Consider the following 27,841-nt stretch of genomic DNA (forward strand, 5'->3'; position numbering starts at 1 on the left):
AATACTTGTACTTATATCTGATCCCTTATTCTACTTGCCAGTAACTTATCCGCTACTGACGTCGGGCTCTCCAGCCTGTAACTTCCTGTCTTATTCTTAGGGTCATTCTTAAACAACAGAACAATATTAGCTATCCTCCAGCACTTCACTCATGACCAGGGACATTTTAAATATCTCTTCTAAGGCCCCTGAAATTTCTGCATTAACTTCCCACAGGACTCAAGGGAACACCTTGTCAGACCCAGGGGATTTATCGACCCTAATTTTCTTAACAAACATCAAACAGCTCCTCCTCTGCAATCTTTCCACGATCTCACTATTGTCTTGCCTCACTTATATAGATTATGCCTGTCTCAGAGTAAATAAAGATGCAAAAAAAATTTAAGATCTCCCCCATCTCTTTTGGCTCCATGCAAAGATGATGATTCTGATTTTCCAGAGGGCCAATTTTGTCCTTTGCAATCCATTTGTTCTTATTATGTGTCAAAACCTATCTATAGCCTATCTATATCCCTCATAATTTTGTATACCTCTACCAAATCTCCTTTCAGTTCTCTATGTTCTAGCGAATAAACTCCTAAACTATTCAATCCTTCCCTACAACTCCAATCCTCAAGTCCTGGCAACATCCTTGTACATTTTCTCTGCAATCTCACGTACATCTTTTTTTTAGGTCGGTGACCAAAACTGCAGACAATAATCCAGACTAAGCCTCAGAAACATCCTATACAATTTCAACATAACACCCCAACACCTGCACTCAATGCATTGCTTTATGGTCCAATGTGCCAAAAGTTCTCTTTACAACCCTATCTCCCTGTGATTCCTCTTCCAAGGAATTATGGATCTGTTTCTCCAGAACCCTCTTTTCTATCCCATTTCTCAGTGCCCTACCACTCACCATGTAAGACCCACCCTCCCAAAGTGCAACGCCTCACACTTGTCTGCAATAAATTCCAACAGCCATTTTTCTAGCAATTTCCAATCCCACTTGTGTTTCCTGCATCAATCTGCAGTCTCTCAACAATCCTGCAGACTGTTGGGTAGTCTACAACATAATCTCATTAATGTGGTTATATGTTTCTTATTCTTCAGTTTACCCATAAAGCCTCACTGGATGAGTTCTCCAGTCTATCTTGACTGAGCACTGCTGTGCCATTATCCCTGACTATTAATGCATCTTTAGTTTAAAATAATGGAACCCCAGAACATTGAGCTGCAATCTGTCTGACTAATGACTGCAACGTCATAATTCCACCTGTTGACCCACGCTTATCCACATTTCCTACGATACTCCTTGCATGGAAACAAATACAATTCAGAACATTAGTCCCACCAAACTCAACCTTCTGATTCCTAACCTTGTATGCAGGCTTAACAACATTTTTCTCCACCTCCACTCTACTATCTATTCTGGCTCTCTGGATCCCATTCCACTGCAACTCTCGTTTAAACCCGAAACCCCACGCAGAACTAGCAAACCTTCCCACTAGGATATTTGTCCCCCTTCATTTCAGGTACAAACCATCCCTTCTATACAGGTCCCACCTTCCCTTGCAGAGAGCCCAATGATGAGAAATCTGAAGCCCTCCTTCTTGCACCAACTCCTTAGCTACATGTCATACTGTATGATCTTCCTATTTCTGGCCTCACTAACAAGTGCCACAGGCAGCAATCCTGAGATCATAACCCTAGAGATCTTTGCAGGACCTTGTCATCCATCCCACCCATGTCATTAGCACTGACTTGTACGATGACATCTGGCTGCTCAACCTCCCACTTACGAATATTGTGAACACGATCCAAGATGTTTCTGACCCTGGCTGCTAGCAGCCAACAAATCCATTTGGGAATCTTGTTCATAGAAACTCCTTTCATCAAAAGTGGGACATGTTTCTAGCAAACGTAGCAAAGTTACTGCCCTTCTTCATCACACTGAAGAAAATACAAGGAGATAGTTGAAACTGGGAAAGGGGGAGGGTGAAGTAAAGAGCTGGGAAGTGGATTGGTGAAAAAGATACGGGCTGAAAAAGGGGAATCTGATAGGAAGGCCATGGAAGAAAGGCAAGGGGGAGGAGCACCAGAGGGAGTTGATGGACAGATAAGGAGATGAGGGAAATAGGAATGAGGAATGTGTGCCATCAGGCTTCTGTACTTCCTTTCTGATGGTAATAATGATAAGAAGGCATGACCTCGATGATGTTCTCTATGGTGTGGAGGCCAGCGCCCATAGAATTAAGAGTTTATAGCCCTCTGCAATGTTTTCCAACCCCGTGCATTGGCACCTTCATGCTAGATAGTGATGTAAGCAGTCAGAATGGTCTCCATGGTACATTTGTAGAAATTTGCTGGAGTCTTTGGTGAAATATCGAATCTCCTCAAACTCCGAATGAAATATAACTATGGGTGTGCCTTCTTTGTAATTGCATCAATATGTTGGGCTGAGAATACTGTAGATCTTCAGAAATGTTGCAATACAGTTAAACTTCTAATGTCACCACCTCTAGTTCAGCATCATGAATCTAAACTAAGGCACTCTATAACAGCTTTTTAAAATCTGTCTCTCAAAATTGCAATCGGTTCTTTCAATGCTGCATTTATGTTTATAAGAAATCCATATTCTAATATTCAAAGGCTTTTCTTACATCAAGTGTACATTCACTGTTATGATTTTTTTTTAAAATATGAACCCAGCTGCAATGAGGAATCTCAAAATCCTTGTATACTCGTCACATTCCAGCACCTCCTACAGACAATAGAGAACATCCACAAACCAACTTTTATCATGATGCTAAGATACATCCTAGAATATGCTGGGTCATATCAACGTTATAACTAGGAGCCATCAGGTCTTTCAGGTCTTACAATATCGGGCACTCTCGCCCAGGGTTAATCAGGCCCTGCCTTGTGTCCACAGGTCACACCTCTTGATCCACAGCTATCTGAAGGGTCGCTCAGCAGTCTCTGTAATGGTCTTGGAGGCTCCCCTCTTTGTAGTCCCCATACTGCCAAGGAGAGAGGAGGTTCTGTACAGCAAACAGCCGCCAAAACCTTTACACCCCACCTTTATAGGCTCGCATCAAGCTCTCCACCACAGTCTCTGGTACTGCTCTAACAGCCCTGGTATTTGGCTTTCTTTCACTCAAGTGCCTCCTCAATCTGATCTTCCCAAAGAACTATCAGTTCTACCATGACCAAACTATTCAGCCAGGAAGCTCCGGAATCCAACTGGAAGCCAGTGGATTCCAGAAAGGGTCAGTATGAAATGGCACCAGGCTACACAAGGATGTAGAAATACCACTGTAGGCCAATCAATCCCTGCGAATACGTCCCGCTGACTGACTTCCGCCATTCGGAATTTGTCCGAAAATCCATACGGGCAACCTTTGGAAGCGTGCAGAAATGCCGCCGCGCGGCCCGGGTCAATCCCTTTGTCCACTTAGCCATTCAGTAAAAGATAGATCACAATTTTACCTCACTCTCTCTCTCACGCACTGACCCTATCTCCTTCAGTCCAATTCATTATCTGCAATTATGCAAACAGCATGCAAATTCACAACAGGAGCAAGTCTGCCAATGCTGGAGTCCTGAAGAAGGATCTCAGCCTGAAATGGCGCCTGTTTATTCATTTCCATAGGTCCTGGGCTCTTCCAGCATTGTGAGTGTAGCATACAAATTCTTTTATCTTTTAGACTAAGTAATTAGTTCATGAAAGCCAAAAGTTAGGTTAGACGTCAAAATGGTTTAAAATATATTGTCATGACCACACTAACGTCACTACAAACTAACTCTCCTTCCCAAAAATGAAAATTCACTATATAAAGTTGTTATTTACAAATGAATTTTTTTCTAAAGGTTCCAAGGTTCAATTTATTGTCAGAGTATGTGTGTACAATTCAACTCTCATATTCCTCTTCTCCAGATAGCCATGAAATACAGGAAACCATGGGAATTGTTGAAAGACATCAACTCCCACCACGAAAAAGAAAAGAAACAAAACTCGCAATTCTGAAAATCCCTCACTCCCTCACCACAGGGAAAAAAAACAGCAACAATCAAATGCCTGACCCCCTCTCCCACAGAGAAAAAGGCCAACAATAATAACATCGAATCCCCCAGCCCTTTCCACAGAAAAACAGCAACAATTACATCAAATCCCTAACCCTCCACACAAAATATTAACAGATCACCCACCCGCCAATCTGACACAAGAAAGGCAAAACCAAAAAACTGAAGGAGACCAATATAAAGTACAGTCCAATAATCACATAAATCTCAGACTGCTGAAGGCATCTTCCTGTCAGTATTCAGAGTGAGCAGCCACAGTAACTCAGTCTTTCCATGAAGGACGACCACCACACCAGGACTGAATGCTGCTGACCTGGCTGCTGACTGTCAGCACCACGGTGACCTCAGTTGGGAGTGATCACTGACCACCCACCCCTTCTACATTCACCTCAATGCTTCAAAATGGAGCCGTTCATGACACCCGCACCAAAATGTGATCTCTTTTCCGTGAGTCAGTTCGTGTTCTTGGTCCTTTTCAGGACACAAGTCTCTGGTCTTCTCCACAAGGCAGCTCTCCAGACGTACCAGAGCTCTAGATCATTTGATCACATTTCAAACTGCTCATCACAGGCTAAAAGTTTCCGTAATGCAACACAACAAAAAAGCAAGCAGAAAGCCTAGAAAAAGTGAAGTAATTAAAGAGATTGCTATCTGAAAGGTGTCACCCGAGAAATCGTTGTTCGCTGGCACCTTCTTGACTGGATGTCTCCTACCCATATCATATTTTTGTATGGGTTAAAACACCGAAACTGGAGATTCCTACTGATTTTCACGTTGCTTCTGAAATCCAGTTCCACCAAAGTCATAAATAGAAGTCAATGTTCACACTACAACCTTGTGTAAATATCACATAGGACTGAGAATAATTTTCTTTTCTACCGGTGTCTGGGGGAATTTATCAAAGCTTTCCCAGTGGAGTACACGCCTGAGATTCAGGTGTTTCAAAGAGGGAGGGCTGGGCAAGAGTGTATCAGTCAAGATAGCGTGAAAGAGAAAACTCTGATGAAGCATGGTCAGGGGTACAGTCCAGAATCACTGTCATTCCATGCCATCTGTTGTGCACCAAGTTGTCCTTTTAAATTGAAATAGCACTTTCCATGACCTTTTACAACTCAGAACAATCCTGGCATTCATAGCCTGCATTCCAATCAATTGCATCTCTTACAATTTGCCCTCTTACATTCAGAACGTAGAGGAGAAGGATTCTCAGGAATAACTGGCCTTGCAGATATTACAGAAGTGACAACTAAAATAGGAAACTTGTTCACAAATGACAGTAATTCATTTAATTAATAATAAGTGATCAGAAGAGACACTCTGTTAAGGACAGGCAGCTTGGTGTCAGAGCTTGGACGCTGTAATCCAGTATTTTAAAAATAGTACCACTACAACAGGAAATATGATATAATTGCTAATGTTAACCCGTCACCTTTAAAATACTACCAATAGATGTTTATGGTGATATGCAAGTTTTATAGGGACAAACTGGTAAGGTACACTGTCATACAAATGTGTGCCTGGATGACATCTTTGCATCACCACTCTGAAAATGCCTGCTGGGGACTAGTGCAGCTCCTGCATCCCAGTGCCCAAAACAGAGGTTCAGTCCTAACCCAAGCGCTGTCTAGCGGGAGTTGATAAGTTTTCCTTGTGACCACGTGAGCTTTTTCCAAGGTGTTCTGGTGTTTACCCATATCCCAAAGACCTGTGAATCTGAAGCTACTATGTAGCCAAATAGGGGAGTTTGAGAATATGGGAGAAAACTTAAAAATCTAGGGTGCTGAGAATCTGGGTCAAGCAGTACATTTACGAAGATGGGAGTTCTCTGCCAGTCAAAACCCTGCATCAGGGCTTATTGACCAGATCAGAACAATGTTGTCTATCTTCTGTGGGAAGCTTACTGGCACTATAGTGAAAAAGCTAGAAACAAACACTGATTGGTACAATTAAGCTTTTCGTTTTAGCACTGGTCTTCACTGAGACTGGCTCTACTGTGGACATACTGATTAAGATTATGGTCTGCACGCCATCATAAACAAGTATTGGATGGTGGCAAGTTTCTGGATTATACCATACTTGAGGACAGTGCAGAGTCCCCTCAGGTTGTAAGAGTCAAAGAAGGTTGTATAAACCATGAACTGGAAAACCTGCCGATGCTGGAAATCTGAAAAGACAGACACAAACACACACAATGCTGGAGGAAGTAAACAGGTCTGGCAGCATCCATTAGAAATGAACAAACCATTACCATTTCTGTTTGTTTATTCTTGAAGAAGGGTCCTAGTCCAAAATGTCAACTGTTTATTCATTTCCATGGATGTTGCCTGACCTACTAAATTCCTCCAGCACTTCTTGTGTAATAGCTAGTTCTACTTCCCCTTCATTCCTCCTGGAGTTCTTGCAGTTAAGTTCACATCTACTGTACTGCAACTGAGGGAGTAACACTTGCCATTGGTAGAGGCAACTGAAGAGGATTCTACCAGTGGCTTTCCTTGTAACAGATGGAGCGCCTACCACAATTAACACAACTTTCCACAATTGCCATTTGCACAGCATGACGTGCCCTGGTACATCCTCCTCTCTCTCCAGATGAAGACAATGAGATTCACAACTGAAAATCTTCACTGCTGAGTTCTGGAGGTTCATGGGGATAGAACCTGTTTGAGTTCTTGCTATTAAATTGGGATGTGGCCATTTCGTCCTCAGTAGTAGTGGCAAAGGCTCAACTGAATCAGCTGCTGTGAGAAGCATCCTTCTCCTGGATAGAGCTATAGTTGAGGATATCTTCAATTTGCTCTGGAGCTAATGGAGCCAATGCTGAAAGCAGAAGAAACCATTTAGAATCAAGGGCTCCTTAAACAACAACTATTTTCATGTCATACAAGAATAAACCTGATTCTACCTCTGAACAGAATTTCAAGCCATCGTGAACTTGTTTACTTAAGTGTTTTAAGAGCATGGACTTTTAACTCCAGAACTGTGAGAGAAAAGGTACTTTACAATCTACCCTGGTGAACAGCTCTGTCTCTGACAATGAATGATAACACCGGAAGCATGGATCACTTTTCAAGTTAAGAAAGCATTTTCCACAAAGGCACACATCAATTGTTTATTCTATCAAAGCACCAGCAAAACATTCAGTCAATTGTGGATGAATACCTGAAGATCAAGGCCACAGGCCTGTCACAAAACTCAGTCTCTGCCTCTAATACATGTCTCAGCCCTGGACAACCTCCAACAGACCCCTCAATCCACCAGAAAGAGATTACTAGCAGCAGTCTCCATAAAATCCGCCAAGTTCATTGGAAAGGTTTGTGAAATAATGTCAGGGTCCTTTCCCAGGCTAAATTCTCAAGTGTTGAGCCCCTAATCAGCTGGTTATATTGGGCAGGCTACCTGTTTCACATGCCCAATATGCTGAAAGCCTTTTTGAAGAAATGTAATGTCCCAAAGGAGCCTTGGGAAAAAATATTCCAAGACCAAAAACACACACACACACACACACAAACTGAGATGATATGGGGAACTTCTAAACCATGTTCTGGGAGCATTCAGACAGCTAGCAGAAATGGATGAAACACACTGTCACAAATTACCTTCCTGATTTTTCTATCCAACATTTTTTACCTCACGTGTGAGCAAGCGAACAGTTTTCACACTCCACCTTATCACCAACTTAGAATGGCAGAACTGAAATAGAATCAGCACATCTTCACAGACAAACTCAGTAGGAAATGAGTTTGGTTATCTCCAAACCACGATAGAGCAGATTAGGGAGATAAATCCATGTCAATACATGCCACCACTTTAAGAGCAAGTGAGATACAGCCTGGAAACAGGTCCTTCAGCATACTGAGTCCTCAGCAACCTTCAGTACTAATTTTAACATAATCCTTTATTGTTCTAAATAGATTCCCCATATTTTCATCAACTCCTGGTAGATTTTACCTTCAACTAAACAGTAGTGATGGCTCACAATGGCTGATTAACCTACTAACCCACATATCTATGGGATGCAGAGGAAACCGACGTTGTCAGAGAGAATGTACAAACATCACAGAATACCAGGGGTTACAATTGAACCTGGGACCCTTGCCCAAGGCAGTGGCTATGCCATTATGCTGCCCACTTACCTTTCAGTTTTGATTCTTCTTCCCCCACCCTCACAAAGCACTCTGTAGTACTTCTGTCCTACACGCAAATTTACATATTTATATACTGTACATGCATTCCAAACTGGATTATACTCTATAGTTATGTTCCATTTCTATACACTAGAGCCTTTAATTAACAAGGCAAAATTTCTATGGAACTTCAGACTCAATGATACAGAATAAAAATAGATACTAATTACACTGCAAGTGTCTTTTTTTAAAAAGAAAATTCAGTAATTCAAGTTTGGAATGCAGAGTCTGCAGCACTTAACATTTAATAACAATTTCAACTTAAATCTGCCCAATCTACAGCATGGCCTGTCATGAGTTAAGAAGTAAACAGAGCTGCCACACACAAAACTGACTTCTACTTAGCCCCCACTGCAGCTACAGTTTTGTAAGTACACCCTTCTTACCTACCTAACATGCTGAGACTTTACCCTTAGAAAAATGCCCCAATCTCCCTCTCAAATATTCAAACTCATTTTAGTTTTGAAAACATACTTTGGCAATGAAGGGCATTACTGTTCTTACCATGCATTTCTACACAACTATGCAGAAAGCTAAGCAAATTCTCAAAAAAAATCACCTAAGACAGAACTTTCTTCGGGGTTTTTAAATGAGATCTCTTTACTTGTGAAACTGCAGAGAGCTAGTAAAATATAAATTACATTCAATACAGAATCACACGCCTGTATATACTAATAGTGTTGATTATTCTCACAAGCAATGTTAACCAAGGTAATTCACATACACAACACTCCATAACTACACAGTGTAAACAAGAGTAAACTCATGGTCCAAATACAAACTTAAATACTTCCTTCAAAATATGTCTACTAAATGCTTCCTAATATTAACAAAAAACTTAATACTGCATGATAATGCCATTTGAAGGGTAAATAAACAGTGGATAGAGATGTGTCATATGCTTCAAATCATATAAGAACAAACCCTCAAAGGAGAGGACACAAAAAAAGTTTACAAATAGGAAGTGAAGTTCATGAAAAATTACCTGCAGCTCGAGAGGACAGAACACTCCCCACCTGGCGTCCATAAAATGGGGAACTTAACGACTGAAACTAAAGGTCAAATGATAACTTCACTAAGTCTTTCGTAACAGAAGGACAGTCTCAGAGACTGGTTTTGAAAACAATCTTACCACACTGTCCTTAATCATTCTCTGAAAATGACATACTTGTTTGTGATAACATCCAATTAGCAGACAGGTGACATGGTCCCAACCCAATATGAGAATTGCCTGAGCTTCCTCTGAAGTGATTTGTGCTTCTTAATATGTCCTACAAGATGCTGTACCCCTCAGAGTTAAGAAAGGGAACTTTGTTTTGAGAGATTCCTGCTTTGTGATGAATTGCACTTCCTCTGCAGAGGCCTGTCTTTGAACAAGAAGAAGTCTACCCTTTGCCCGATTCAGTTGGTCTGCACTAAGGTTGCTTACAGATGTCCCAACTGCTGCAAATGCTGCCTTTGGCAACTCTTGCACAGAAATTAGTATTTGAGAGTCCAGCAATAAATGCTCAAAGCGTGCTCTACCAAGTCAAAGTAGTGATAAATAAGTAACGCCAGTCAAAACTTGAGGACGATTTTCTACATGAGCCTCGGGGGCGGCCAAGTCAAAAGTTTCCTGCTGACTATGTCCCTATTGAGGATCAGCAAGAAATGCTAGGCTAGCTAACCATGGGGAGAGGGCGAGTTGATTAGCTTGAAGCCCTCTTGCAGCATGATCAGCTAGGTTGAGATCAGTAGCAACAGTTCCACTGGCTATTCTGAGCTAATCGCCTGGTACGGTGGATCCTATTATGTATGCTGACTGCTTCTTCTGCACTAGAAAAGACGAACATCAACACAGCCAACACACAAAATACTGGAAGAACTCAGCAGGCCAAGCAACATCTACGGAATAATCAACATTTCAGGCCAAGACCCTTCTGCAGGACTGAATAAGGTCGCAGCCGAAACGTTGACTGTTCTCTTTTCCATAGATGCTGCCTGACCTGCTAAGTCCCTCTAGCATTTTGTCTGTGTTGCTTGGATTTCCAGCATCTGCAGATTTTCTCTCGTTTGTGATTGGACATCAACACAGAAATGCCTATGTACCTCCATGCTTCAGTCCCGGATTCCTTCTCGATAACTGCCCTCTCAAAGTCATAGATTGCCACAGCTGACAAGGGACAGTTACCAAATACATGAACTCTCAAGCTGGATTTCAGAATCTCGTTGTCCAGTTGGTGATCACAAAACCACAAAAATTTGAGCAAGTATCAATAATCCTCTCTCACTAGGAACTTGTGGAACATTGTCTCCGTTTTGAAGCGCATGAGGATCCCAAATAGACTGTAATTGAGGTTAAGCTCGCAACAGCAATCTGTTCAGTGCTCTACCTTTGAAATGTTCACTTGAATCAAAGACAATTCTTACTTCTACAGGTATCTGGGATTGGTAAACACCAAAGTTGGGCAAATACCAGTTTTCTTTGTTGGGATCTGGTGGAGGAGCTCGCTCAGCATGATTGTTCCTGTTACGTACTGGTGACACATGACAGTGGTGCCCTTGTCATGTGACTGGGGTTGAAGTTATACTGGACTTGAGGTGATGGTCTTGTGATGGTGGAATGACGTCATTTTCCCGCCAGTAGAGATCATGTGATGTTTTTTTTTTTTTTTTTTTAACAGGTTATAAAAGGTAGACCCCACCCTGTGAGGAGGGGCAGTTCGTGGCCGGATTTGCCAGGTTGACTTCATGCCACTGCGTGTTTTAAGTGATGACGCAGTTTAGTTGAAGGATGAAGTTTTTATTTAATGCCTAAAGTTTAAGAGGTCATTGCCAGCAGGTTCTTTATGATTCTGCTAGTTCGAGAAATTAGTGGAGAGTGAAGATTGGAAGTTCGGAAGTTCGGAAGTTAAAGATCGAAGAGAATCGCTTTCTACGGTGAAACAGGGCCGACCTTTGTTTGATCCTTATTTGGAAGGATTTCGTTGACTATCTTCGTGTTAATCCCTGGGTTTACCAGAAAGGATTGAGGATAGTGAGGAAGGAAAGGTCAGTGCCTTTAAGCCGTTCTGTTTCGTAAATTCTTCGTGGGAAGTTCGACATCGGGGATCGGAGCCAAGCGACATGAAAGAGAACCTAAATCGTCCTATAAAGTCTCTCCTTTTTAAAATGGACCGTGAGCATATCGAACTTTTGGCAATACCACTTTAAAGAACTGTTTTTGCAATATCACTTTAAGAACTGTTTGGGCTGCCGCTCAGCAGCTGTTTCCGGTTACGGTAGTGTTTGTTTACTTTTGTGGGGTTTGTTTTCTGTGTTTAATAAACGTGTTGTTTGTTATAAGAAACCCTTGCCGAACTTATATATTTATTGTTGCCTGAATACGTAACATTAAATATGGGGGCTGCTTCTGGATTGAATCATTTGAGTTTAAATGCTTGCTAACTTTTAAATCGGTGTTTTGGAAACGGGGATTACTCGGTTCTTTTATTTGGCTTGTTGTGGTATTCGGCAGCAATGAATATTGATGAGTTTCTGGCTTCGCCAGCTGCGGAGGTGTTGGCGAAGGCGAAAACAACTGAGGTGTTTGAGATAGCTAGTAGATTGCAACTTAAAGGTATTTTGCAGACTACTTCTAAGGCTGTGATACAGAGAAAAATCACGTCACACTATGTGGTCTCGGGTGTTTTTGATGAATCGATTTTAGAGTCGTTTCCAATAAGTAATCTGGAGATGCAGTTGCAAATCGAACAAATGAAATTAGAACAAAGTAAAGCTGATTTGGAGAGGTGTAAATTGGAGATGGAACAAAAGAAGAGAGAATTTGCATATGCAATAGAGGAATTAAAGTCTGGAAATCAGTCTTCTGGTTCTAAAAAACCGTTTGTTGCTAGTCAAGAAATTAAATTGGTTCCTCCATTTAGTGAAACAGAAGTGGAAAGGTATTTTCAACATTTTGAAACTATTGCTCGGATGTCAGAGTGGCCGAAAGATAAATGGTCAGTGTTGTTACAGAGTGTAATTAAAGGCAAAGCACAACAAGTTTACACAGCTTTAACAGCTGTGCAAGCACTTGATTATGATATTGTAAAGAGGCATATCTTAAACGCATATGAGTTAGTCCCAGAAGCATATAGGGAAAGATTCAGAAGTTTGAAAAAGTCTGTGGAAAAAACTTATGTGGAATTTGCCTATGATAAAGCTATGTGTTTTGAGAGATGGGTTTCTTCTAAAAGTGTAAATGGGGACTATGATACATTGAGAGAGCTGATTTTAATGGAGGAATTTAAAAGAAGCATTCCTGTTGAAGTAAGGACCTACTTAAATGAGAAGGATACTGATAAATTGCAGGACAGTGCTAGATTAGCTGATGAGTATGTTTTAATCCATAAGAATAAATTTCCTCAGGGCAGAAATTTTAAGAGGAAAAATAACATGGAAACTCCAGGTAAATCGGAAATTAAATCAGAGGTTAATGAGAAAGTTGATGAGAAAGGAAAGCCTGTGAAGGAAAGACAGTTTGGTTTTATTTGTAACTATTGTAAGAAGCCTGGCCATGTAATAGCTAACTGTTTCAAATTGAAAAAGAAAGAGAAGGAAGCAGTTCCAGATGCTTGTGTGCAACATACTGAAGCACCTGTAAAGTTACAGGATTTGATAAACACAAATGAGTTGTTAGAGTCTGACCAAGTTAGAAAGGGATATGATCATTTTGTAACTGAAGGGTTTGTATCCTTGAAAGAAGGATCTACTCTGGTGCCAATAAAAATCCTTAGGGATACTGGTGCTTCTCAATCACTGACGTTAGACAGTGTGTTGAAGTTTAATGAAGAGTCTGATACTGGTGAGGTAAATTACATAAGGGGTGTTGGAAGTGATTTTATGCCTGTACATTTACATAAAGTAAATTTAAAGTCAGGGTTAGTTACTGGATTTGTTAAAGTAGGATTACAGCATAGCTTACCTGTGAAGGGTATTTCTTTATTGTTAGGTAATGACTTGGCAGGTGGACAAGTTTTTCCTGAAGTGCATTTGACAATGGAGTCAGAGGAACCAGAGTTGAATTCTAACACAGATTCTTCCTGTGTTGTGACTAGAGCTATGGCTAAAAAGATTGATGCGCAGAATGAGGTTGTTATTCAGGACTGTTCAACTCAGGATTCGAGTTTTGAGGATGTGTCAGAGACTTTCTTATCTTCGTTGTTTGAACAAGATTCTTGGAGTAAGTCTGACTATAAAGATTTATCTTTGTCTCGGAAGGAGATGATAGCAGAGCAGAATAGAGACTCTGAGATTATAAAATTAAGAGAGCAGGTTTTACTAGATAGTGAAATTGCGAAGGTGCCAGTAGGATATTACTTGGAAAAAGGAGTGTTGATGAGGAAGTGGAGATCGCCTACAATTCCTGCAAGTGCGGATTGGAATGTTATTTACCAGGTAGTTGTTCCGAAAGTTTATCGAAATGAGATTTTGACTTTAGCTCATAGTGTGCCTTTAGGTGAACATCAAGGGGTAAGGAAAACTGTGGACAAGATTTTAAAACATTTTTACTGGCCTGGTCTAAGAAAAGATGTGGCGATGTTTTGTAAAATGTGCCATACTTGTCAAATTGTGGGTAAACCAAATCAGGTTACACCAGTAGCTCCATTACAACCTATCCCAGCATTTGGTGAACCATTTTCTAAAGTTATTGTAGGTTGTGTTGGTCCATTACCAAAGACAAAAACTGGTTATCAGTATTTGTTGACTATCATGTGTACTTCGTCTCGGTTTCCAGAGGCTGTACCACTTAGGAATATAAAAGCTAAAACTGTGACAAAGGCCCTTATAAATTTTTTTACTTATTTTGGATTACCTAGGGAGATACAAACTGATCAAGGCAGTAATTTTATGTCTGGATTGTTTCAACAGATAGTTTATAAATTGGGAGCTAAGCAAATCACTTCGTCTGCATACCATCCGGAATCGCAGGGTGCCTTGGGAGGTTTCATTCTACCCTCAAGAATATGATTAGGACATTTTGTGTGGAAAATGAAAGTGACTGGAATGAGGGTATAAACTTACTTTTATTTGCAGTAAGGGAATCGGTACAGGAATCTTTAGGTTTTAGTCCATTTGAACTTGTGTTTGGGCATAGAGTTAGAGGACCTTTAGCTTTATTGAAAGAACAGTGGATTAATAAGGAAGTACACACTAATTTGTTGGACTATGTGTTGAAATTTAAGGACAGATTACATAAAGCTTGTAGCTTAGCTAAGGAAGATTTAAAGTTGGCTCAGGAGAAAATGAAGACTTGGATGAGAAAAGAAGCTAGGATGAGGATGTTTAAGCCTGGAGATAAGGTGTTGGTTCTTTTCCCAGTGCAGACAAATCCTTTACAAGCTAGATTTCATGGTCCTTATGAAATTGTGTCTAAAATCAATGATGTGGATTACGTGGTAAAAACTCCAGATCGTATAAGGTCAACACAACTTTGCCATATAAATATGTTGAAACCATATTTTGAGAAACAATCTGATACTGTGACTGTTGTGGTTAGTGAGAGTGAGTTTGATTTAACGAGGAACATGATAGATGATTCATCTGACTTTCATTCTAAATTCAACATTGTTTCTGTTAGGTTACCAAATTCAACCATTCTGGAAAATATTGATGAAAAATTAGCACATTTACAGTTAGAGCACAGACAACAGATGAAGGAGTTGATTTTTAAGTATAGGGAGTTGTTTGCAGATGTTCCAAGAAGGACTACTATAGCTTCACATGATGTAGATGTTGGAGATGCCAAACCTATTAAACAACATCCATATAGGATGAACATGGAAAAATGTGAACTTGCTGAGAAAGAAATTGAATATATGTTAGAGAATAATATTATTAGACATTGGAGTTCGCCATGTGTAATGGTGCCAAAACCAGATGGTAGTATTAGGCTTTGTACAGATTATAGGAAGGAGAATGCTGTAATGAAAACAGATGCATATCCAATTCCTAGAGTAGATGATTGTGTAGATAAAGTTGGAAAAGCAAAGTTCCTTACAAAGATTGATTTATTGAAGGGGTATTGGTGTGTTCCATTAACGGACAGAGGTAGAGAGATTTCTGCATTTGTAACTCCATCTGGGTTATATGAGTATAATGTTCTTCCATTTGGGATGAAGAATGACCCAGGTTCTTTCCAGAGGATGATTAACTTTGTGATTCAGGGATTGAAAGATACTGATGCTTATATTGATGATTTAGTGACAGGAAATGATACTTGGGAAGCACACATTATTGTGATGGAGAAATTGTTTGAAAGGCTTTCAAAAGCTAACTTAACTATTAATTCAGCTAAGAGTGAATTTGGACATGCCACTGTGACTTACCTTGGTTATGTTGTGGGTCAAGGTAAGGTAGCTCCTGTTCAGGCAAAAGTTCAGGTAATTTTAAAGATTCCCACTCCAACGGGGAAAAAGACTCTCAGAAGGTTTTTGGGAATGGTAGGATATTATCAAAAATTTTGTAAGAATTTTGCTAATGTTGCCCTTCCATTAACTAACCTTCTGCGGAAGAATGAGAAGTTTGTATGGACGGTGCCTTGTCAAGAAGCATTTGAAAAATTGAAAACTACGATATGTCAACAACCTGTGCTTAAGGCACCTGACTTTGGAAAACCTTTTTCATTGGCTGTGGATGCTAGTGATGAGGCTGCAGAAGCAGTATTAATGCAAAGGAATGAGGGTGATGAGGCTGATCATCCAGTAGCTTACTTTTCTAAGAAATTTAATAAGCATCAAAGAAACTATTTGACAATAGAGAAAGAATTGTTATCTCTTGTTTTAGCTTTGGAATATTTTGAGGTATATGTTAGTACAACTCAAAAATCACTTATTGTTCACACTGATCATAATCCGTTAGTTTTCCTGAGTAAGATGAAAAACAAAAACAGAAGATTATTAAATTGGAGTTTGATGTTACAAGAGTACAATATTATGATAACTCATATTAAAGGTAAAGATAATGTGGTTGCTGATTGTCTATCTTGATGTTGAATGTACACTGTAATTTTTTTTTGGAGTGGTTTTTTTTCCAATTGTAACACTCCTACTGTATTGTGAGTTATAAGCTGTTATATGATGGTATTGTATATTGTGTATGTTATAAAATTTATACCTTTGTTTTTCTTGTAAGCAATTATTAAAAATTTTTGTTCTTGTCAGACCAAAAATGTTTTTTTGGAGGGAGGTGTTACATACTCGTGACACATGACAGTGGTGCCCTTGTCATGTGACTGGGGTTGAAGCTGTACTGGTCTTGAGGTGATGGTCTTCTGATGGTGGAATGACGTCATTTTCCTGCCAGTAGAGATCATGTGATGGTTTTTTTTTTTTTTTTTTTTTTTTAAACAGGTTATAAAAGGTAGACCCCACCCTGTGAGGAGGGGCAGTTCGTGGCTGGATTTGCCAGGTTGACTTCATGCCACTGCGTGTTTTAAGTGATGACGCAGTTTAGTTGAAGGATGAAGTTTTTATTTAATGCCTAAAGTTTAAGAGGTCATTGCCAGCAGGTTCTTTATGATTCTGCTAGTTCGAGAAATTAGTGGAGAGTGAAGATTGGAAGTTCGGAAGTTAAAGATCGAGGAGAATAGCTTTCTACGGTGAAACGGGGGCAACATTTGTTTGATCCTTATTTGGAAGGATTTCGTTGACTATCTTCGTGTTAATCCCTGGGTTTACCAGAAAGGATTGAGGATAGTGAGGAAGGAAAGGTCAGTGCCTTTAAGCCGTTCTGTTTCGTAAATTCTTCGTGGGAAGTTCGACGTCGGGGATCGGAGCCAAGCGACATGAAAGAGAACCTAAATTGTCCTATAAAGTCTCTCCTTTTTAAAATGGACCGTGAGCATATCGAACTTTTGGCAATACCACTTTTAAGAACTGTTTTTGCAATATCACTTTAAGAACTGTTTGGGCTGCCGCTCAGCAGCTGTTTCCGGTTACGGTAGTGTTTGTTTACTTTTGGGGGGTTTGTTTTCTGTGTTTAATAAACGTGTTGTTTGTTATAAGAAACCCTTGCCCATCTTATATATTTATTGTTGCCTGAATACGTAACATTCCTGAAGAGTCTATCCATGAAATCCACGTAACGATCTTTCATTTCTGGTTTCCTTCTCAATGTGCAACTGAGGCACGAGTCAACAAAGCACCAGCACTGTGTTGTTTGGTCGGGTTTGTCATGGAGTGCAGAAAAGAAAGGGAGAATCTCAACTACTTGACCCATCTTCACTAAACTCTTTGTTCATGTTTCAAAAGAAGAACCATTTTCAATGGAACCTGCCAGGTTAATCATCTTCCGAGTGACAGAAGACCAGCTTGTCCAAATATGATTGAGCAGAGGCAGGTACGTCAGTGCACTTGGTAAGCTTACTTACAATCTTGTTTGTCATATGGATTCTGCTCTCACAGGGTCTGAAATTACTCGGACGCCCGTTCTCCAGGACATTACTCGTAAGTGTGCTGGTACTGGTCTGATGAGCACCATCAAGGCAGACTTCACTCAACCCAGATCCAGTCGTTGAGCATAAGTGCATCATGCTTAATGTGCTGCGCTGCGCTGGTCCTGTATCTTTGTGCACAGACGGTATTTCTGCCAAGCAACAGGAGAACCTCAGCAAGAGTCAAGTGGAGGGATCTTGTCAGGCTGTGGCCTTAAGAGGTGAATGGTTGCGTGCAGATTCAGGAGTTGGGATCCCAACCCTAGTGTTAGGAATATGGTCACACTCAATGAGGATTGGCAAGGGTAAGCAGACATCCCCTCCTATTGTCACAACAAATCCACTAACTTCTTCTGGCAACATCTGATGCTCCAGAGCATGTCCTTTGAGTGTATGGGAAAACAGAACTTTAAATATTGAATATATCTAAGAATGCTGATTTTATCAATGACACATTGCTTTGATCATCTAATATCACATATGCCTTCATTTCTTTTTAAGTAGGATTTCCTTTCAGGGAGATGTTGACTGGGCATATTTAAGAGCAGGATTTGCTTTGGAAGCCTCTCTGCAGACCTCTGTGCGTGAGGAAGTAGCTACATCTGATGGACGCTCAGCTGGCTGCCCACCGTGCTCTGTGCTGGAACCGAGGTGCTGATAGACGCTGGTCACTGTTGCAATCACAGCAGTGTATGACGGCTTTACAGACTTTTGCTAATGCACAACATTTGAAGCAGATAAAGGGCCCGTTTAGAAAGTACATTTGGTCTCTGAGTGACTTTTCTCTGAATTCTCTGCATTTTAAGGGCTGTCATTTCTTATCAACAGGGTATTGTCTTGTGGGGTTCACATTAGAGTTTTCTACTTCACTTTTGTTGATTACAATTGGGATCCTGATTTTCCGTGCTTTTGCTGGAAACCTCTCTTTGAATGATGTGTTACTGGAAATTGAGAGCATAAAACTAGGGTCATTTCACAGTTCTGCCTCTGAAGACAAATTATCTTTTCACTTTACTGTCCTCACACAATTATGCAGCAAGCTGAACAACTATTCAAAATTCACCCAAGAAGGAAGCTTTCCTCAAGGTTTTTTCCAAAATGCGATTACTTTAATTGTGAAAAGATATTGCTATTTGAAGGACAAATAAAGAATGCTTAGAGATGTTCAGTACGTCTTCCCAGCATGCATTTCAAAACTAACCCATGCATGACAATTTAATTTAAAAAAAACAGTCTGTGTATAGAAAGAAGTGTTCATACAAAATGAAGTGTGCATTTGCAGGCAGAACAATATTTAAACACGACAGGTATAGCATAACACCTCACAGAATCTAACCTGGAGGCATACAATCTCCTGAACCCTTATGGTCTGATAAATTCTTCTCTGGGTTTGTAACAAAATTATGCCAATGTTCCATTTATCAATCACAAATGGTTAGTACAATTACCAACAGTGCCATCAAGAAACCTGTTGCATTTGTGAACTAAATTGATTCAATGTACTCCCCATAGATCTCAAATCCTTCCAAAAAGTGGTATCTCACAATATACAATGCCTGAAAATTGCATATATACCTCACTCAGTCCCAAATAGTGCACTCATGGATAGTACCAGCAGAAATATTCCACGGTCCACCCCTCTGTATCATCCCCCTGGCTTCTGTTACTTTGAAATGGCTCAGTGGCCTTTGAAGGCTCTAGCTCTAAGCTCTAGTCTTGAAAAGGCTAGATAAAAGAAGTCTCTGACCAACTATCAGCAACGTGTTACGCCCAGAATTAGTGGGCCAAAACACAATCACTGTTACACAACCAAGAACACTTCCACCACATTTGGCAACTCTGGTCACCTGGCTGTAGTTCTCCTCCAGACATATCAGCAGAGACTGAGGACCACAGCACCAGTTGTGAGGGCATCAAACTATGGTCAAGGGAGGTGCAGGTGCACTTACAGGACTGCCTTGAACGGATCCAGATCTTCCAGTAAGACAGTAGCACATCCAATCACAGCGGCTTCTACAGAGTCAAAAGTGTTACTGACCTTTTTTTCATGTATTTTTATATGACTGTAAGGCCATGCAGGTCTATCCCATCGGCGAGTTATTTACTGATGAAGAAAATGGTGCTCAATTTGCTGTGGATCCTGCTGCCGCCTGCATCAAAGGGGTGTTGGAGGCAACGTGCAGTCTAGCAGCAAATGGCAGTCTTAGTCGCTTTTCTTGTGATTACACGAGCCAGTTGGGCACCATTAATGCAGAATGCTACAAGACAACTCACTGATTTATTGGCAGATGACAGGGGGAGATGGCATGGGAGCTGCGTGGCTTTGGTCACAGCGAGAACTAGGCCCCAAGTCATGGTGCCACCTGCTTACAGCTGCTCAGGAGAGAGGCAGAGCCGCCGCTCTCCACTGGAGGCGCTGTGGTGCAGCGTACAAGCTGGAGCCTGTGCTGCCCCCAGTGTTCACTCAGCAGAAAACAAGCCACAGTGTTAGATTGATTCACGAATTCAGGGTCTTGGACTACTTTTCTGTGTAACTGTATTTTACTGATACTTTCTATGTGCCTTGTGTTGTGTGTGACTGTGGGTACTGTGTTTTGCAACTTGGCAATGGAGTAACACTGTTTCGTTTGGCCGTATTCATGGGTATTCGTGTGTGGTTGAATGACAATTACACATGAACATGAAATAGTGGACTAGATCATATTCAGGAATTCATCTTCAAATCTGAATAAGCCTCATCCATCATCAACTTCATCACTGTGAATGAGAGTGTGCATTCAAAACATACCCAAAACATACACCATGGATGAACTTGGAGTTTCACAGTCAGTTGAGAGCTAGATCTGTGACATTCAAGCCTTTTGAATCCAACAAATCATCTACTGCGACCTACAGAAGGCCATTGGGAGAGCAAAACTGAAGCTACAAAGAGAATTGGAGACACAACTTCTGTGGCAGCATCTGAATGCCATTAGTTCCCATAAGGTGAAATGACAGTGATGCTTCACACCCCAAATGAACCATGTAAGAGAATAAAACTACATTTCTGCAAATCCCCACAGCATCCGACAACCCTGTCAACATCATCTCCAGATCTAAGGTGGGGACCAAAATTGAATAAAGTACTTCAAATGCACCCTCAATATCTTGTCCAATTACAACACAACATCGTAACTGCTGTATTCAACACTCTGACTCATAAACATAATGGGTAAAGTCCTTTCAGCAACTGAGCATATCTACACAAAACACTGTCACAGGAAAGCAGTATATCCGTCATCGTAGATCCTCACCTCTGAAGGACATGGTCTTCTCTCACTACACGAGGAAATCTGCAGATGCTGGAAATTCAAGCACACACACAAAACGCTGGTGGAACGCAGCAGGCCAGGCAGCATCTATGGGAAGAAGCACAGTTGATGTTTTGGGCCAAGACCCTTCGTCGGGACTAACTGAAAGAAAAAATAGTAAGAGATTTGAAAGTAGGAGGGGGAGAGGGAGAGGGAATCCGAAATGATAGGAGAAGACAGGAGGGGGTGGGATTAAGCTAAGAGCTGGAAAGGTGATTGGCAAAAGTAATACAGAGCTGGAGAAGGGAAAGGATCATGGGACGGGAGGCCTAGGGAGAAAGAAAGGTGGGGGGTGGGGGGAGTGAGTAGAAGCACCAGAAGGAGATGGAGAACAGGCAAATAGTGATTGTGAGAAGGACAGAGAAAGAAAAAAAAGGAGAGGGGAAATAAATAAATAAGGGATGGGGTTTTAAGGGGTGAGGGGCATTAATGGAAGTTAGAGAAATCTATGTTCATGCCATCAGGTTGGAGGCTACCCAGATGGAATATAAGGTGTTGTTCCTCCAACCTGAGTGTGGCTACATCTTGACAATAGAGGCCTTGGAGGGACAGATTGGGAATGGGATGTGGAATTAAAATGTGTGGCCACTGGGAGATCCTGCTTTCTCTGGTGGACAGAGTGTAGGTGTTCAGCAAAATGGTCTCCCAGTCTGCGTCGGGTCTCACTAATATATAGAAAGCCACACCAGGAGCACCGGACACAGTATACCACACCAGCCGACTCACAGGTGAAGTGTCACCTCACCTGGAAGGACAGTCTGGGGCCCTGAATGGTGGTGAAGGAGGAAGTGTAAGGGCAGGTGTAGCACTTCTTCTCTCATTGTTGCTATCAGGTAGAAGGTACAAGACCCTCAGAGCTTGCACCACCAGGTTCAAGAGTAATTACTAGCCCTCATCCATCAGGTTCTTGAACAAAGTGAATAACCACACTCACTTTCCCATCCACTGAAATGCTCCCACAACCAATTAATTCACTTTAAGGACTCCTTAAAGTGTTATCTTATGTTCTCATTATTTATTGCTAGTTATTTATATTTGCATTTGCACAATTTGTTGTCTTCTGCACTTTAGTTGATCTTTCATTGATCCTGTTATAGTTACTACTCTATACATTTACTGAGTATTCCCACAGGAAAATGGATCTCAGGGTTGTATATGGTGACACATATCTACTTTGAACTTTGAAGGCCAGATGCCAAAATCTTTCTTTACCTCCCTACTTGCGGTGACACTTTCAAGGAAACATATCTGTACTCCTAGATTTCTCTGTTCTATAATGCTCCACAGGGAGCTACCATTAACTGTGAAAATCCTACCCTCATTTGTCTTCACAAAAAAAATGCAACACTTTGCACTTAACTGAATTAAGTTCCATTTGCATTTATCCAGCTGAGCAAAATGTCCCTGTAAATTCTGATAATCATCTTCAATTTCAACAATATCATCTATATTAGTGTCATCCATTATGAGCCAGAATACCCAGACAGCAGCTATAAGTAGATTTAAACAGCAGTTCAGCTGAGAAGACTGGCAGCTCTGCAGGGGACTTGATAAATCATCATGCTGTTGAGTGTTGGCAGTTTGTGGATTGTCAGCATGGGCATGGACCAAAAGAAACATTACTGTGCTGTACGAGACTGTAGTGCTTGCGATCACTAAACCATTGTCTGAATTTCCCCACACAGTAACCTTTCATTGAGACCCAGCTCCTGGAGATCATATCTTCCAGGTTTTCCTGCTCCCTCCATGGTGAGGAACCTCCAATTCCAGGGATCAGGCAGGGCTCTTTTGCCTTTGAGACTACTGAATGAAGGGAAACCTCTGGTCCAGTAAAAGCTCTGGGACAGAATGATGTCACTGATGGCATTGAGATGGAGTACAGAAATCACCCAAGTAACTTTTAAGTATATCTGTGATGTCATATTGCACCATACAACACATTTACCCACTTAACAGCCAAAAATGTATTTATTTTCCAATCTATTTTTCACAATCTTTTTCTATTCCTCCACCATTCAACTCTGGAACACCTGCACAGCAAAGATATATACATCAGGATGCTCTTATTGACTACAGCTCAGCATTCAATGCATAATTCCCTCAAAACTAATTAATAATCTTCAAAACCTTGGCCTCAATACCTCCCTGTGCAATTGGATCCTCAATTTCCTCATTTGAAGACCCCAGGCAATTCAGATTGGCAACATCTCCTCCACAATATCTATCAGCAGAGGTGCACCACAAAGTTTAGCCCTCTGCTCCATTCACTTTACTGTTACAGGTTTCCCCACTATTCGAAGGTAGAGTGTTCCTATGAAATGGTTCATAAGCCGGAATGTCATAAAGTGAAGAAGCAATTACCATTTATTTATATGGGAAAAATTTGTGAGCGTTCGCCGACCCAAAAAATAATCTACCAAATCATGTCAAATAACACATGAAACCTAAAATAACGGTAACATATAGTAAAAGCAGGAATGATCTGATAAATACACAGCACTGTCCACTGCAGCAAAAATGTCATGCAAGTGCTCTCGACAGAAAGACTCAGCGCAAATGCTCTAGGCAACACTCAGGGCAAGTGGTCCCGGCAGAAGCACTCTCTCCAGTAACCTTTACGCTATGAAGCTGCCAAATAACACATAAAAATACACAGCCTCTATAAAGTAGAAATAATGTACGTACTGTGTAGTTTCACTTACTGCAATCGGGAAGACAGCAAGCACACTGATGATGGTATGTTAGGCTGAGTCATCGGAGGTTGGGGTGGTGGGAGACTGGGGTGTCATCTCATCATCGTCTGTTTCCATCAGGGCAGGCAGGTCACCTTCTATGTCCGTCTGCCTCGATCTCGAAGATCGAGGTATCATCTTCGTCAACTTCCACAAACCCAGCCTCCTAAGCCAACCTTACTGTCCTTACTTCATTCAATACGATCGAAACACTTAATTATGTCTAGTTTTCTGCTAAGTATAACACCCTTACGCACTCTTTTCGGCTTTTCCAATACCTTAGAACTCATCTTGCTAACGGATGCACAAAATAAATCAACAAAAGCACAGATGCTCACAGGCATGTGGTTAAGCAATGCCGGCTAGAATGCAGTTTCTGGGGGAGGAACTCGGCTGCTCGGGGTGCGCTGCCTTTTTTCGTAACAGTGAAAACACCTTCTGTTAGCGAAAACAGGTAACTAATGTAGGTCTTTCATAACAGCGAGGTGTCGTAAAGTGAGCGTTTGAAAAACGGGGGACACCTGTACTATGTGACTGCGTGGCTAAGGACAGGTCCAATGCAATATTCAAGTTTGCTTATGACACCACTGCCGTAGGCCAAATCAAAGGTGGTGATGAATTAGCATATCGGAGGGAGATTAAAAATGAGGCTGAGTGGTGCTACAACAACAATCTCAAACTCGATGTCAGCAAGAACAAGGAGCTGATTACTGACTTTAGGAGGAAGAAACCTCAACCTTCACACTCTTGAGCCAAAGGAGATAACTTCACGTGCCCCACCACTGAAATTTTCCCACAACCAATAGACTCACTTTCAACGACTCTTCATCTCATGTTCTCAATATCAATTGCTTATTTATTTATTTATTATTATCATTTCTTTCTTTATCTATTTGCACAGTTTGTAGTCTTTCACACACTGGTTGAACATCCAAGTTGGCGTGCTCTTTCATTGGGTCTATTAATGCTATTGTTTGATCATAGATTTATTGAGTATTCCCACAAGAAAATGCTGTGCATGATGACATACATATAATTTGACAACAAATTTACTTTGAACTTGATCTAGTCGATACTTCCCTTCTAACTGTACAATTCCGAATGAAAGGAATAGTTATGCAATCCTCTTTTGATCATTACATTGCTAAACATGGTGCAAAATAGGCACACACCAAAGTTTGATAAATGCCTACAAACCCCTTTGAGAACAATGTGCTGTTTGCAAAACAAAAGAAAAAATAAATTGGAGCAGGTTATTTTTAGTCAATATATTGACTACACAATCAAGCTATCACAGAATATTTACTCTCAATTTCAAATGCCACCCTTCGCACACACACAAGTGTCACAGTGGTACTCAAGAACTTCGACCCACACAACAAATTAGTAATACAAACTTCAGAGATCACCAAACCCTCAATGCATTTCTGTCAAAGATCAGTCACATGTCAGAGTCAGTGAATGTTGCTCTGACAATTGGCCCATTGTCTATAATACATCCTCATGTCCAAACAACTGAGAAGCAAGAGACAAATCACTAAATATGCAAGCTTCTGTGAACTTAATCTCAAACCCACAAACAGCACTGGTAGCTCGCCAGTAAAAGTTTTAAAAATATCTTGTTTCCCTTATCACGGCTCAGGTGATTTAAATACAAATTTTAAATAGATCTTTTTTGCACTTCCATGGACAGAAGGAAATAAATCTTATTACTAACTAAACACAATTTAATTGTGCATGGATTTTCTTATTTTGATTTTTTTTAAAGATACAGACATTAACAATATGTTCCCTGTTATGGGCACCAGATTAAAAATTGATGTCACTAAATGCATTTTTAATCATTCAGTAAATTTGGCTCATGGAAGAGAAGCAACAGAAATAATTAAATTATTTCTTCAGTGGAAATACAAATATACCAAGCAAATCACTGGGAATTCTTAAGCAAACTCTTGTAAAAGTGGCACAAGTAATGATGCCAGATTCAATCCTACAGTCAGCATATAGTTTGCATGTTCTTGTTGTGAACGTATGGGTTTTCCTCCCACATCTCAAAGACCCGCAGTATGGTAAATTAATTGCCCCTGTAAATGGCCACTATCAAGGTGGGGGGAAAGGGATTATTGCCAATTTGATGTTGAGAATGCAGGGAGAATTTAGAACAAAATTGGATGAATGCAAGTAGATATGAATAATTGGTCACCTTGGACTCTGGGCCAAAGGGCACATTTCCATACAAAATGCTGGTGGAACACAGCAGGCCAGGCAGCATCTATAAGGAGAAGCACAGTCAACGTTTCGGGCCAAGACCCTTCGTCAGGACTGGCCTGAAACATCAACAGTGCTTCTCCTTATAGATGCTGCCTGGCCTGTTGTGCTCCACCAGCATTTTGTGTGTGTTGTTTGGATTTCCAGCATCTGCAGATTTCCTCGTGTTGGCACATTTCCATGCTGGATTTCTTTTAAACCCCAGAAGTAACCCAGTCCCTCGTAAGTAGAACCAATGTCATCAACCCTGAACGAACTGGTCAAAAAAATTAATGGGAGCAGGAGGCCATTCAATAAAATCATGGTTGATTACCTGTTTTCAACCCACCTTGGTAAAGGCAACTGATCTGTCCAAGGCCAAGAGAAATTACAGTTGAGAACAGTCCATGAAAACCAGCAACCAACATCAAAGACCCTCCCATCCTCGTCATCCTCCCTTCGCTCCCCTTCCGTGGAGCAGAAGATACAAAAACTTCAAAACATGTACTACCAGGCTCAAGGTCAGCTTCTATCCCACTGTCAAGACTTTTAAACAGATCTCTTGCAAGCTCTGCTGAGTTCCTCCAGCATTTTTGTGTGTTGCTTGGATTTCCAGGATCTGCAGATTTTCTTGTGTTTGCACTTTATTTGTCTACCTGCACCACACTTCCTCTGCAATATTACCTCTAACACTATAGCGTGCATTCCGTTACCATCTTTCCCTCAATGTATGTCTCTAGTGGCGTACAGAATTCCAAAGGCTCGCAGGCTGAATGGGAAGTATTTCCTTTCATCCCTGCTCACTGCCCAAATCATTATTCTGAGGTTGTGATCCAACCATGGCCACAGCTTCCCCGAATCTGCCTTACCAGAGGAGTCAAAAGCTTCAATGGACTTAATACGAATGGTCCAGACCGACTGGCCCTTCGAACCTGCCCCATCATTCATCCCGATCATGGCAGAGGTAAAAGTTCAGACATTTGCTTACACTATTCCTGTATTGTCTGATACACTTAATATCCAGAAATCTGTATTTAAAATTAATTCAATGACTGTACCTTTTGTGGAAAGAGGTTTCCAACCTGAGGTTCACAGACCCCTCTATTAATGGTAGGGATCCATAGCATAAAAAAGGTTGGGAGCCCCTAATTACAAGGATGCTCTACCTTCTGTGTACAGAAATTATGTAGCTTTCAATTGAGATCAAAACCTGGTTCTAGAATTATCAGCTAAAGGGAATAGTCTCCTTACATTCAGCCCGTTAATGCATTGCAAGAGTTTTTATAAAACTTTCATATAACCATATAACCATATAACAATCACAGCACGGAAACAGGCCATCTTGGCCCTCCTAGTCCGTGCCGAACCCTTAATCTCACCTAGTCCCACCTACCCGCACTCAGCCCATAACCCTCCACTCCTTTCCTGTCCATATACCTATCCAATTTTACCTTAAATGACACAACTGAACTGGCCTCTACTACTTCTACAGGAAGCTCATTCCACACAGCTATCACTCTTTGAGTAAAGAAATACCCCCTCGTGTTTCCCTTAAACTTCTGCCTCCTAACTCTCAAATCATGTCCTCTCGTTTGAATCTCCCCTATGCTCAATGGAAACAGCCTGTTCACGTCAACTCTATCTATCCCTCTCAAAATTTTAAATACCTCGATCAAATCCCCCCTCAACCTTCTACGCTCCAATGAATAGAGACCTAACTTGTTCAACCTTTCTCTGTAACTTAATTGCTGAAACCCAGGTAACATCCTAGTAAATCGTCTCTGCACTCTCTCTAATTTATTGATA

At 41.0% G+C, this 27,841-nt stretch overlaps 1 protein-coding gene across 14 annotated transcripts in view; it reads right to left on the reverse strand.

Annotated features, from left to right (window-relative positions):
• Positions 1–27,841, reverse strand: part of LOC132391456 (phospholipid scramblase 1-like) — an 82,442-nt gene that overhangs the window by 38,046 nt on the left and 16,555 nt on the right. For 4 of the 14 annotated variants that reach the window (XM_059964688.1, XM_059964681.1, XM_059964689.1 and 1 more), the window contains exon 3: positions 21,000–21,104. The exons of the other annotated variants lie outside the window; for them this stretch is intronic. The gene's annotated coding sequence lies outside the window, so the exon portion shown is untranslated. The remainder of the gene's footprint in view (positions 1–20,999; positions 21,105–27,841) is intronic. 14 annotated transcript variants of the gene reach the window in all.

This window comes from Hypanus sabinus, chromosome 3 (assembly GCF_030144855.1).
Source record: "Hypanus sabinus isolate sHypSab1 chromosome 3, sHypSab1.hap1, whole genome shotgun sequence".
Lineage (NCBI taxonomy): Eukaryota > Metazoa > Chordata > Chondrichthyes > Myliobatiformes > Dasyatidae > Hypanus > Hypanus sabinus.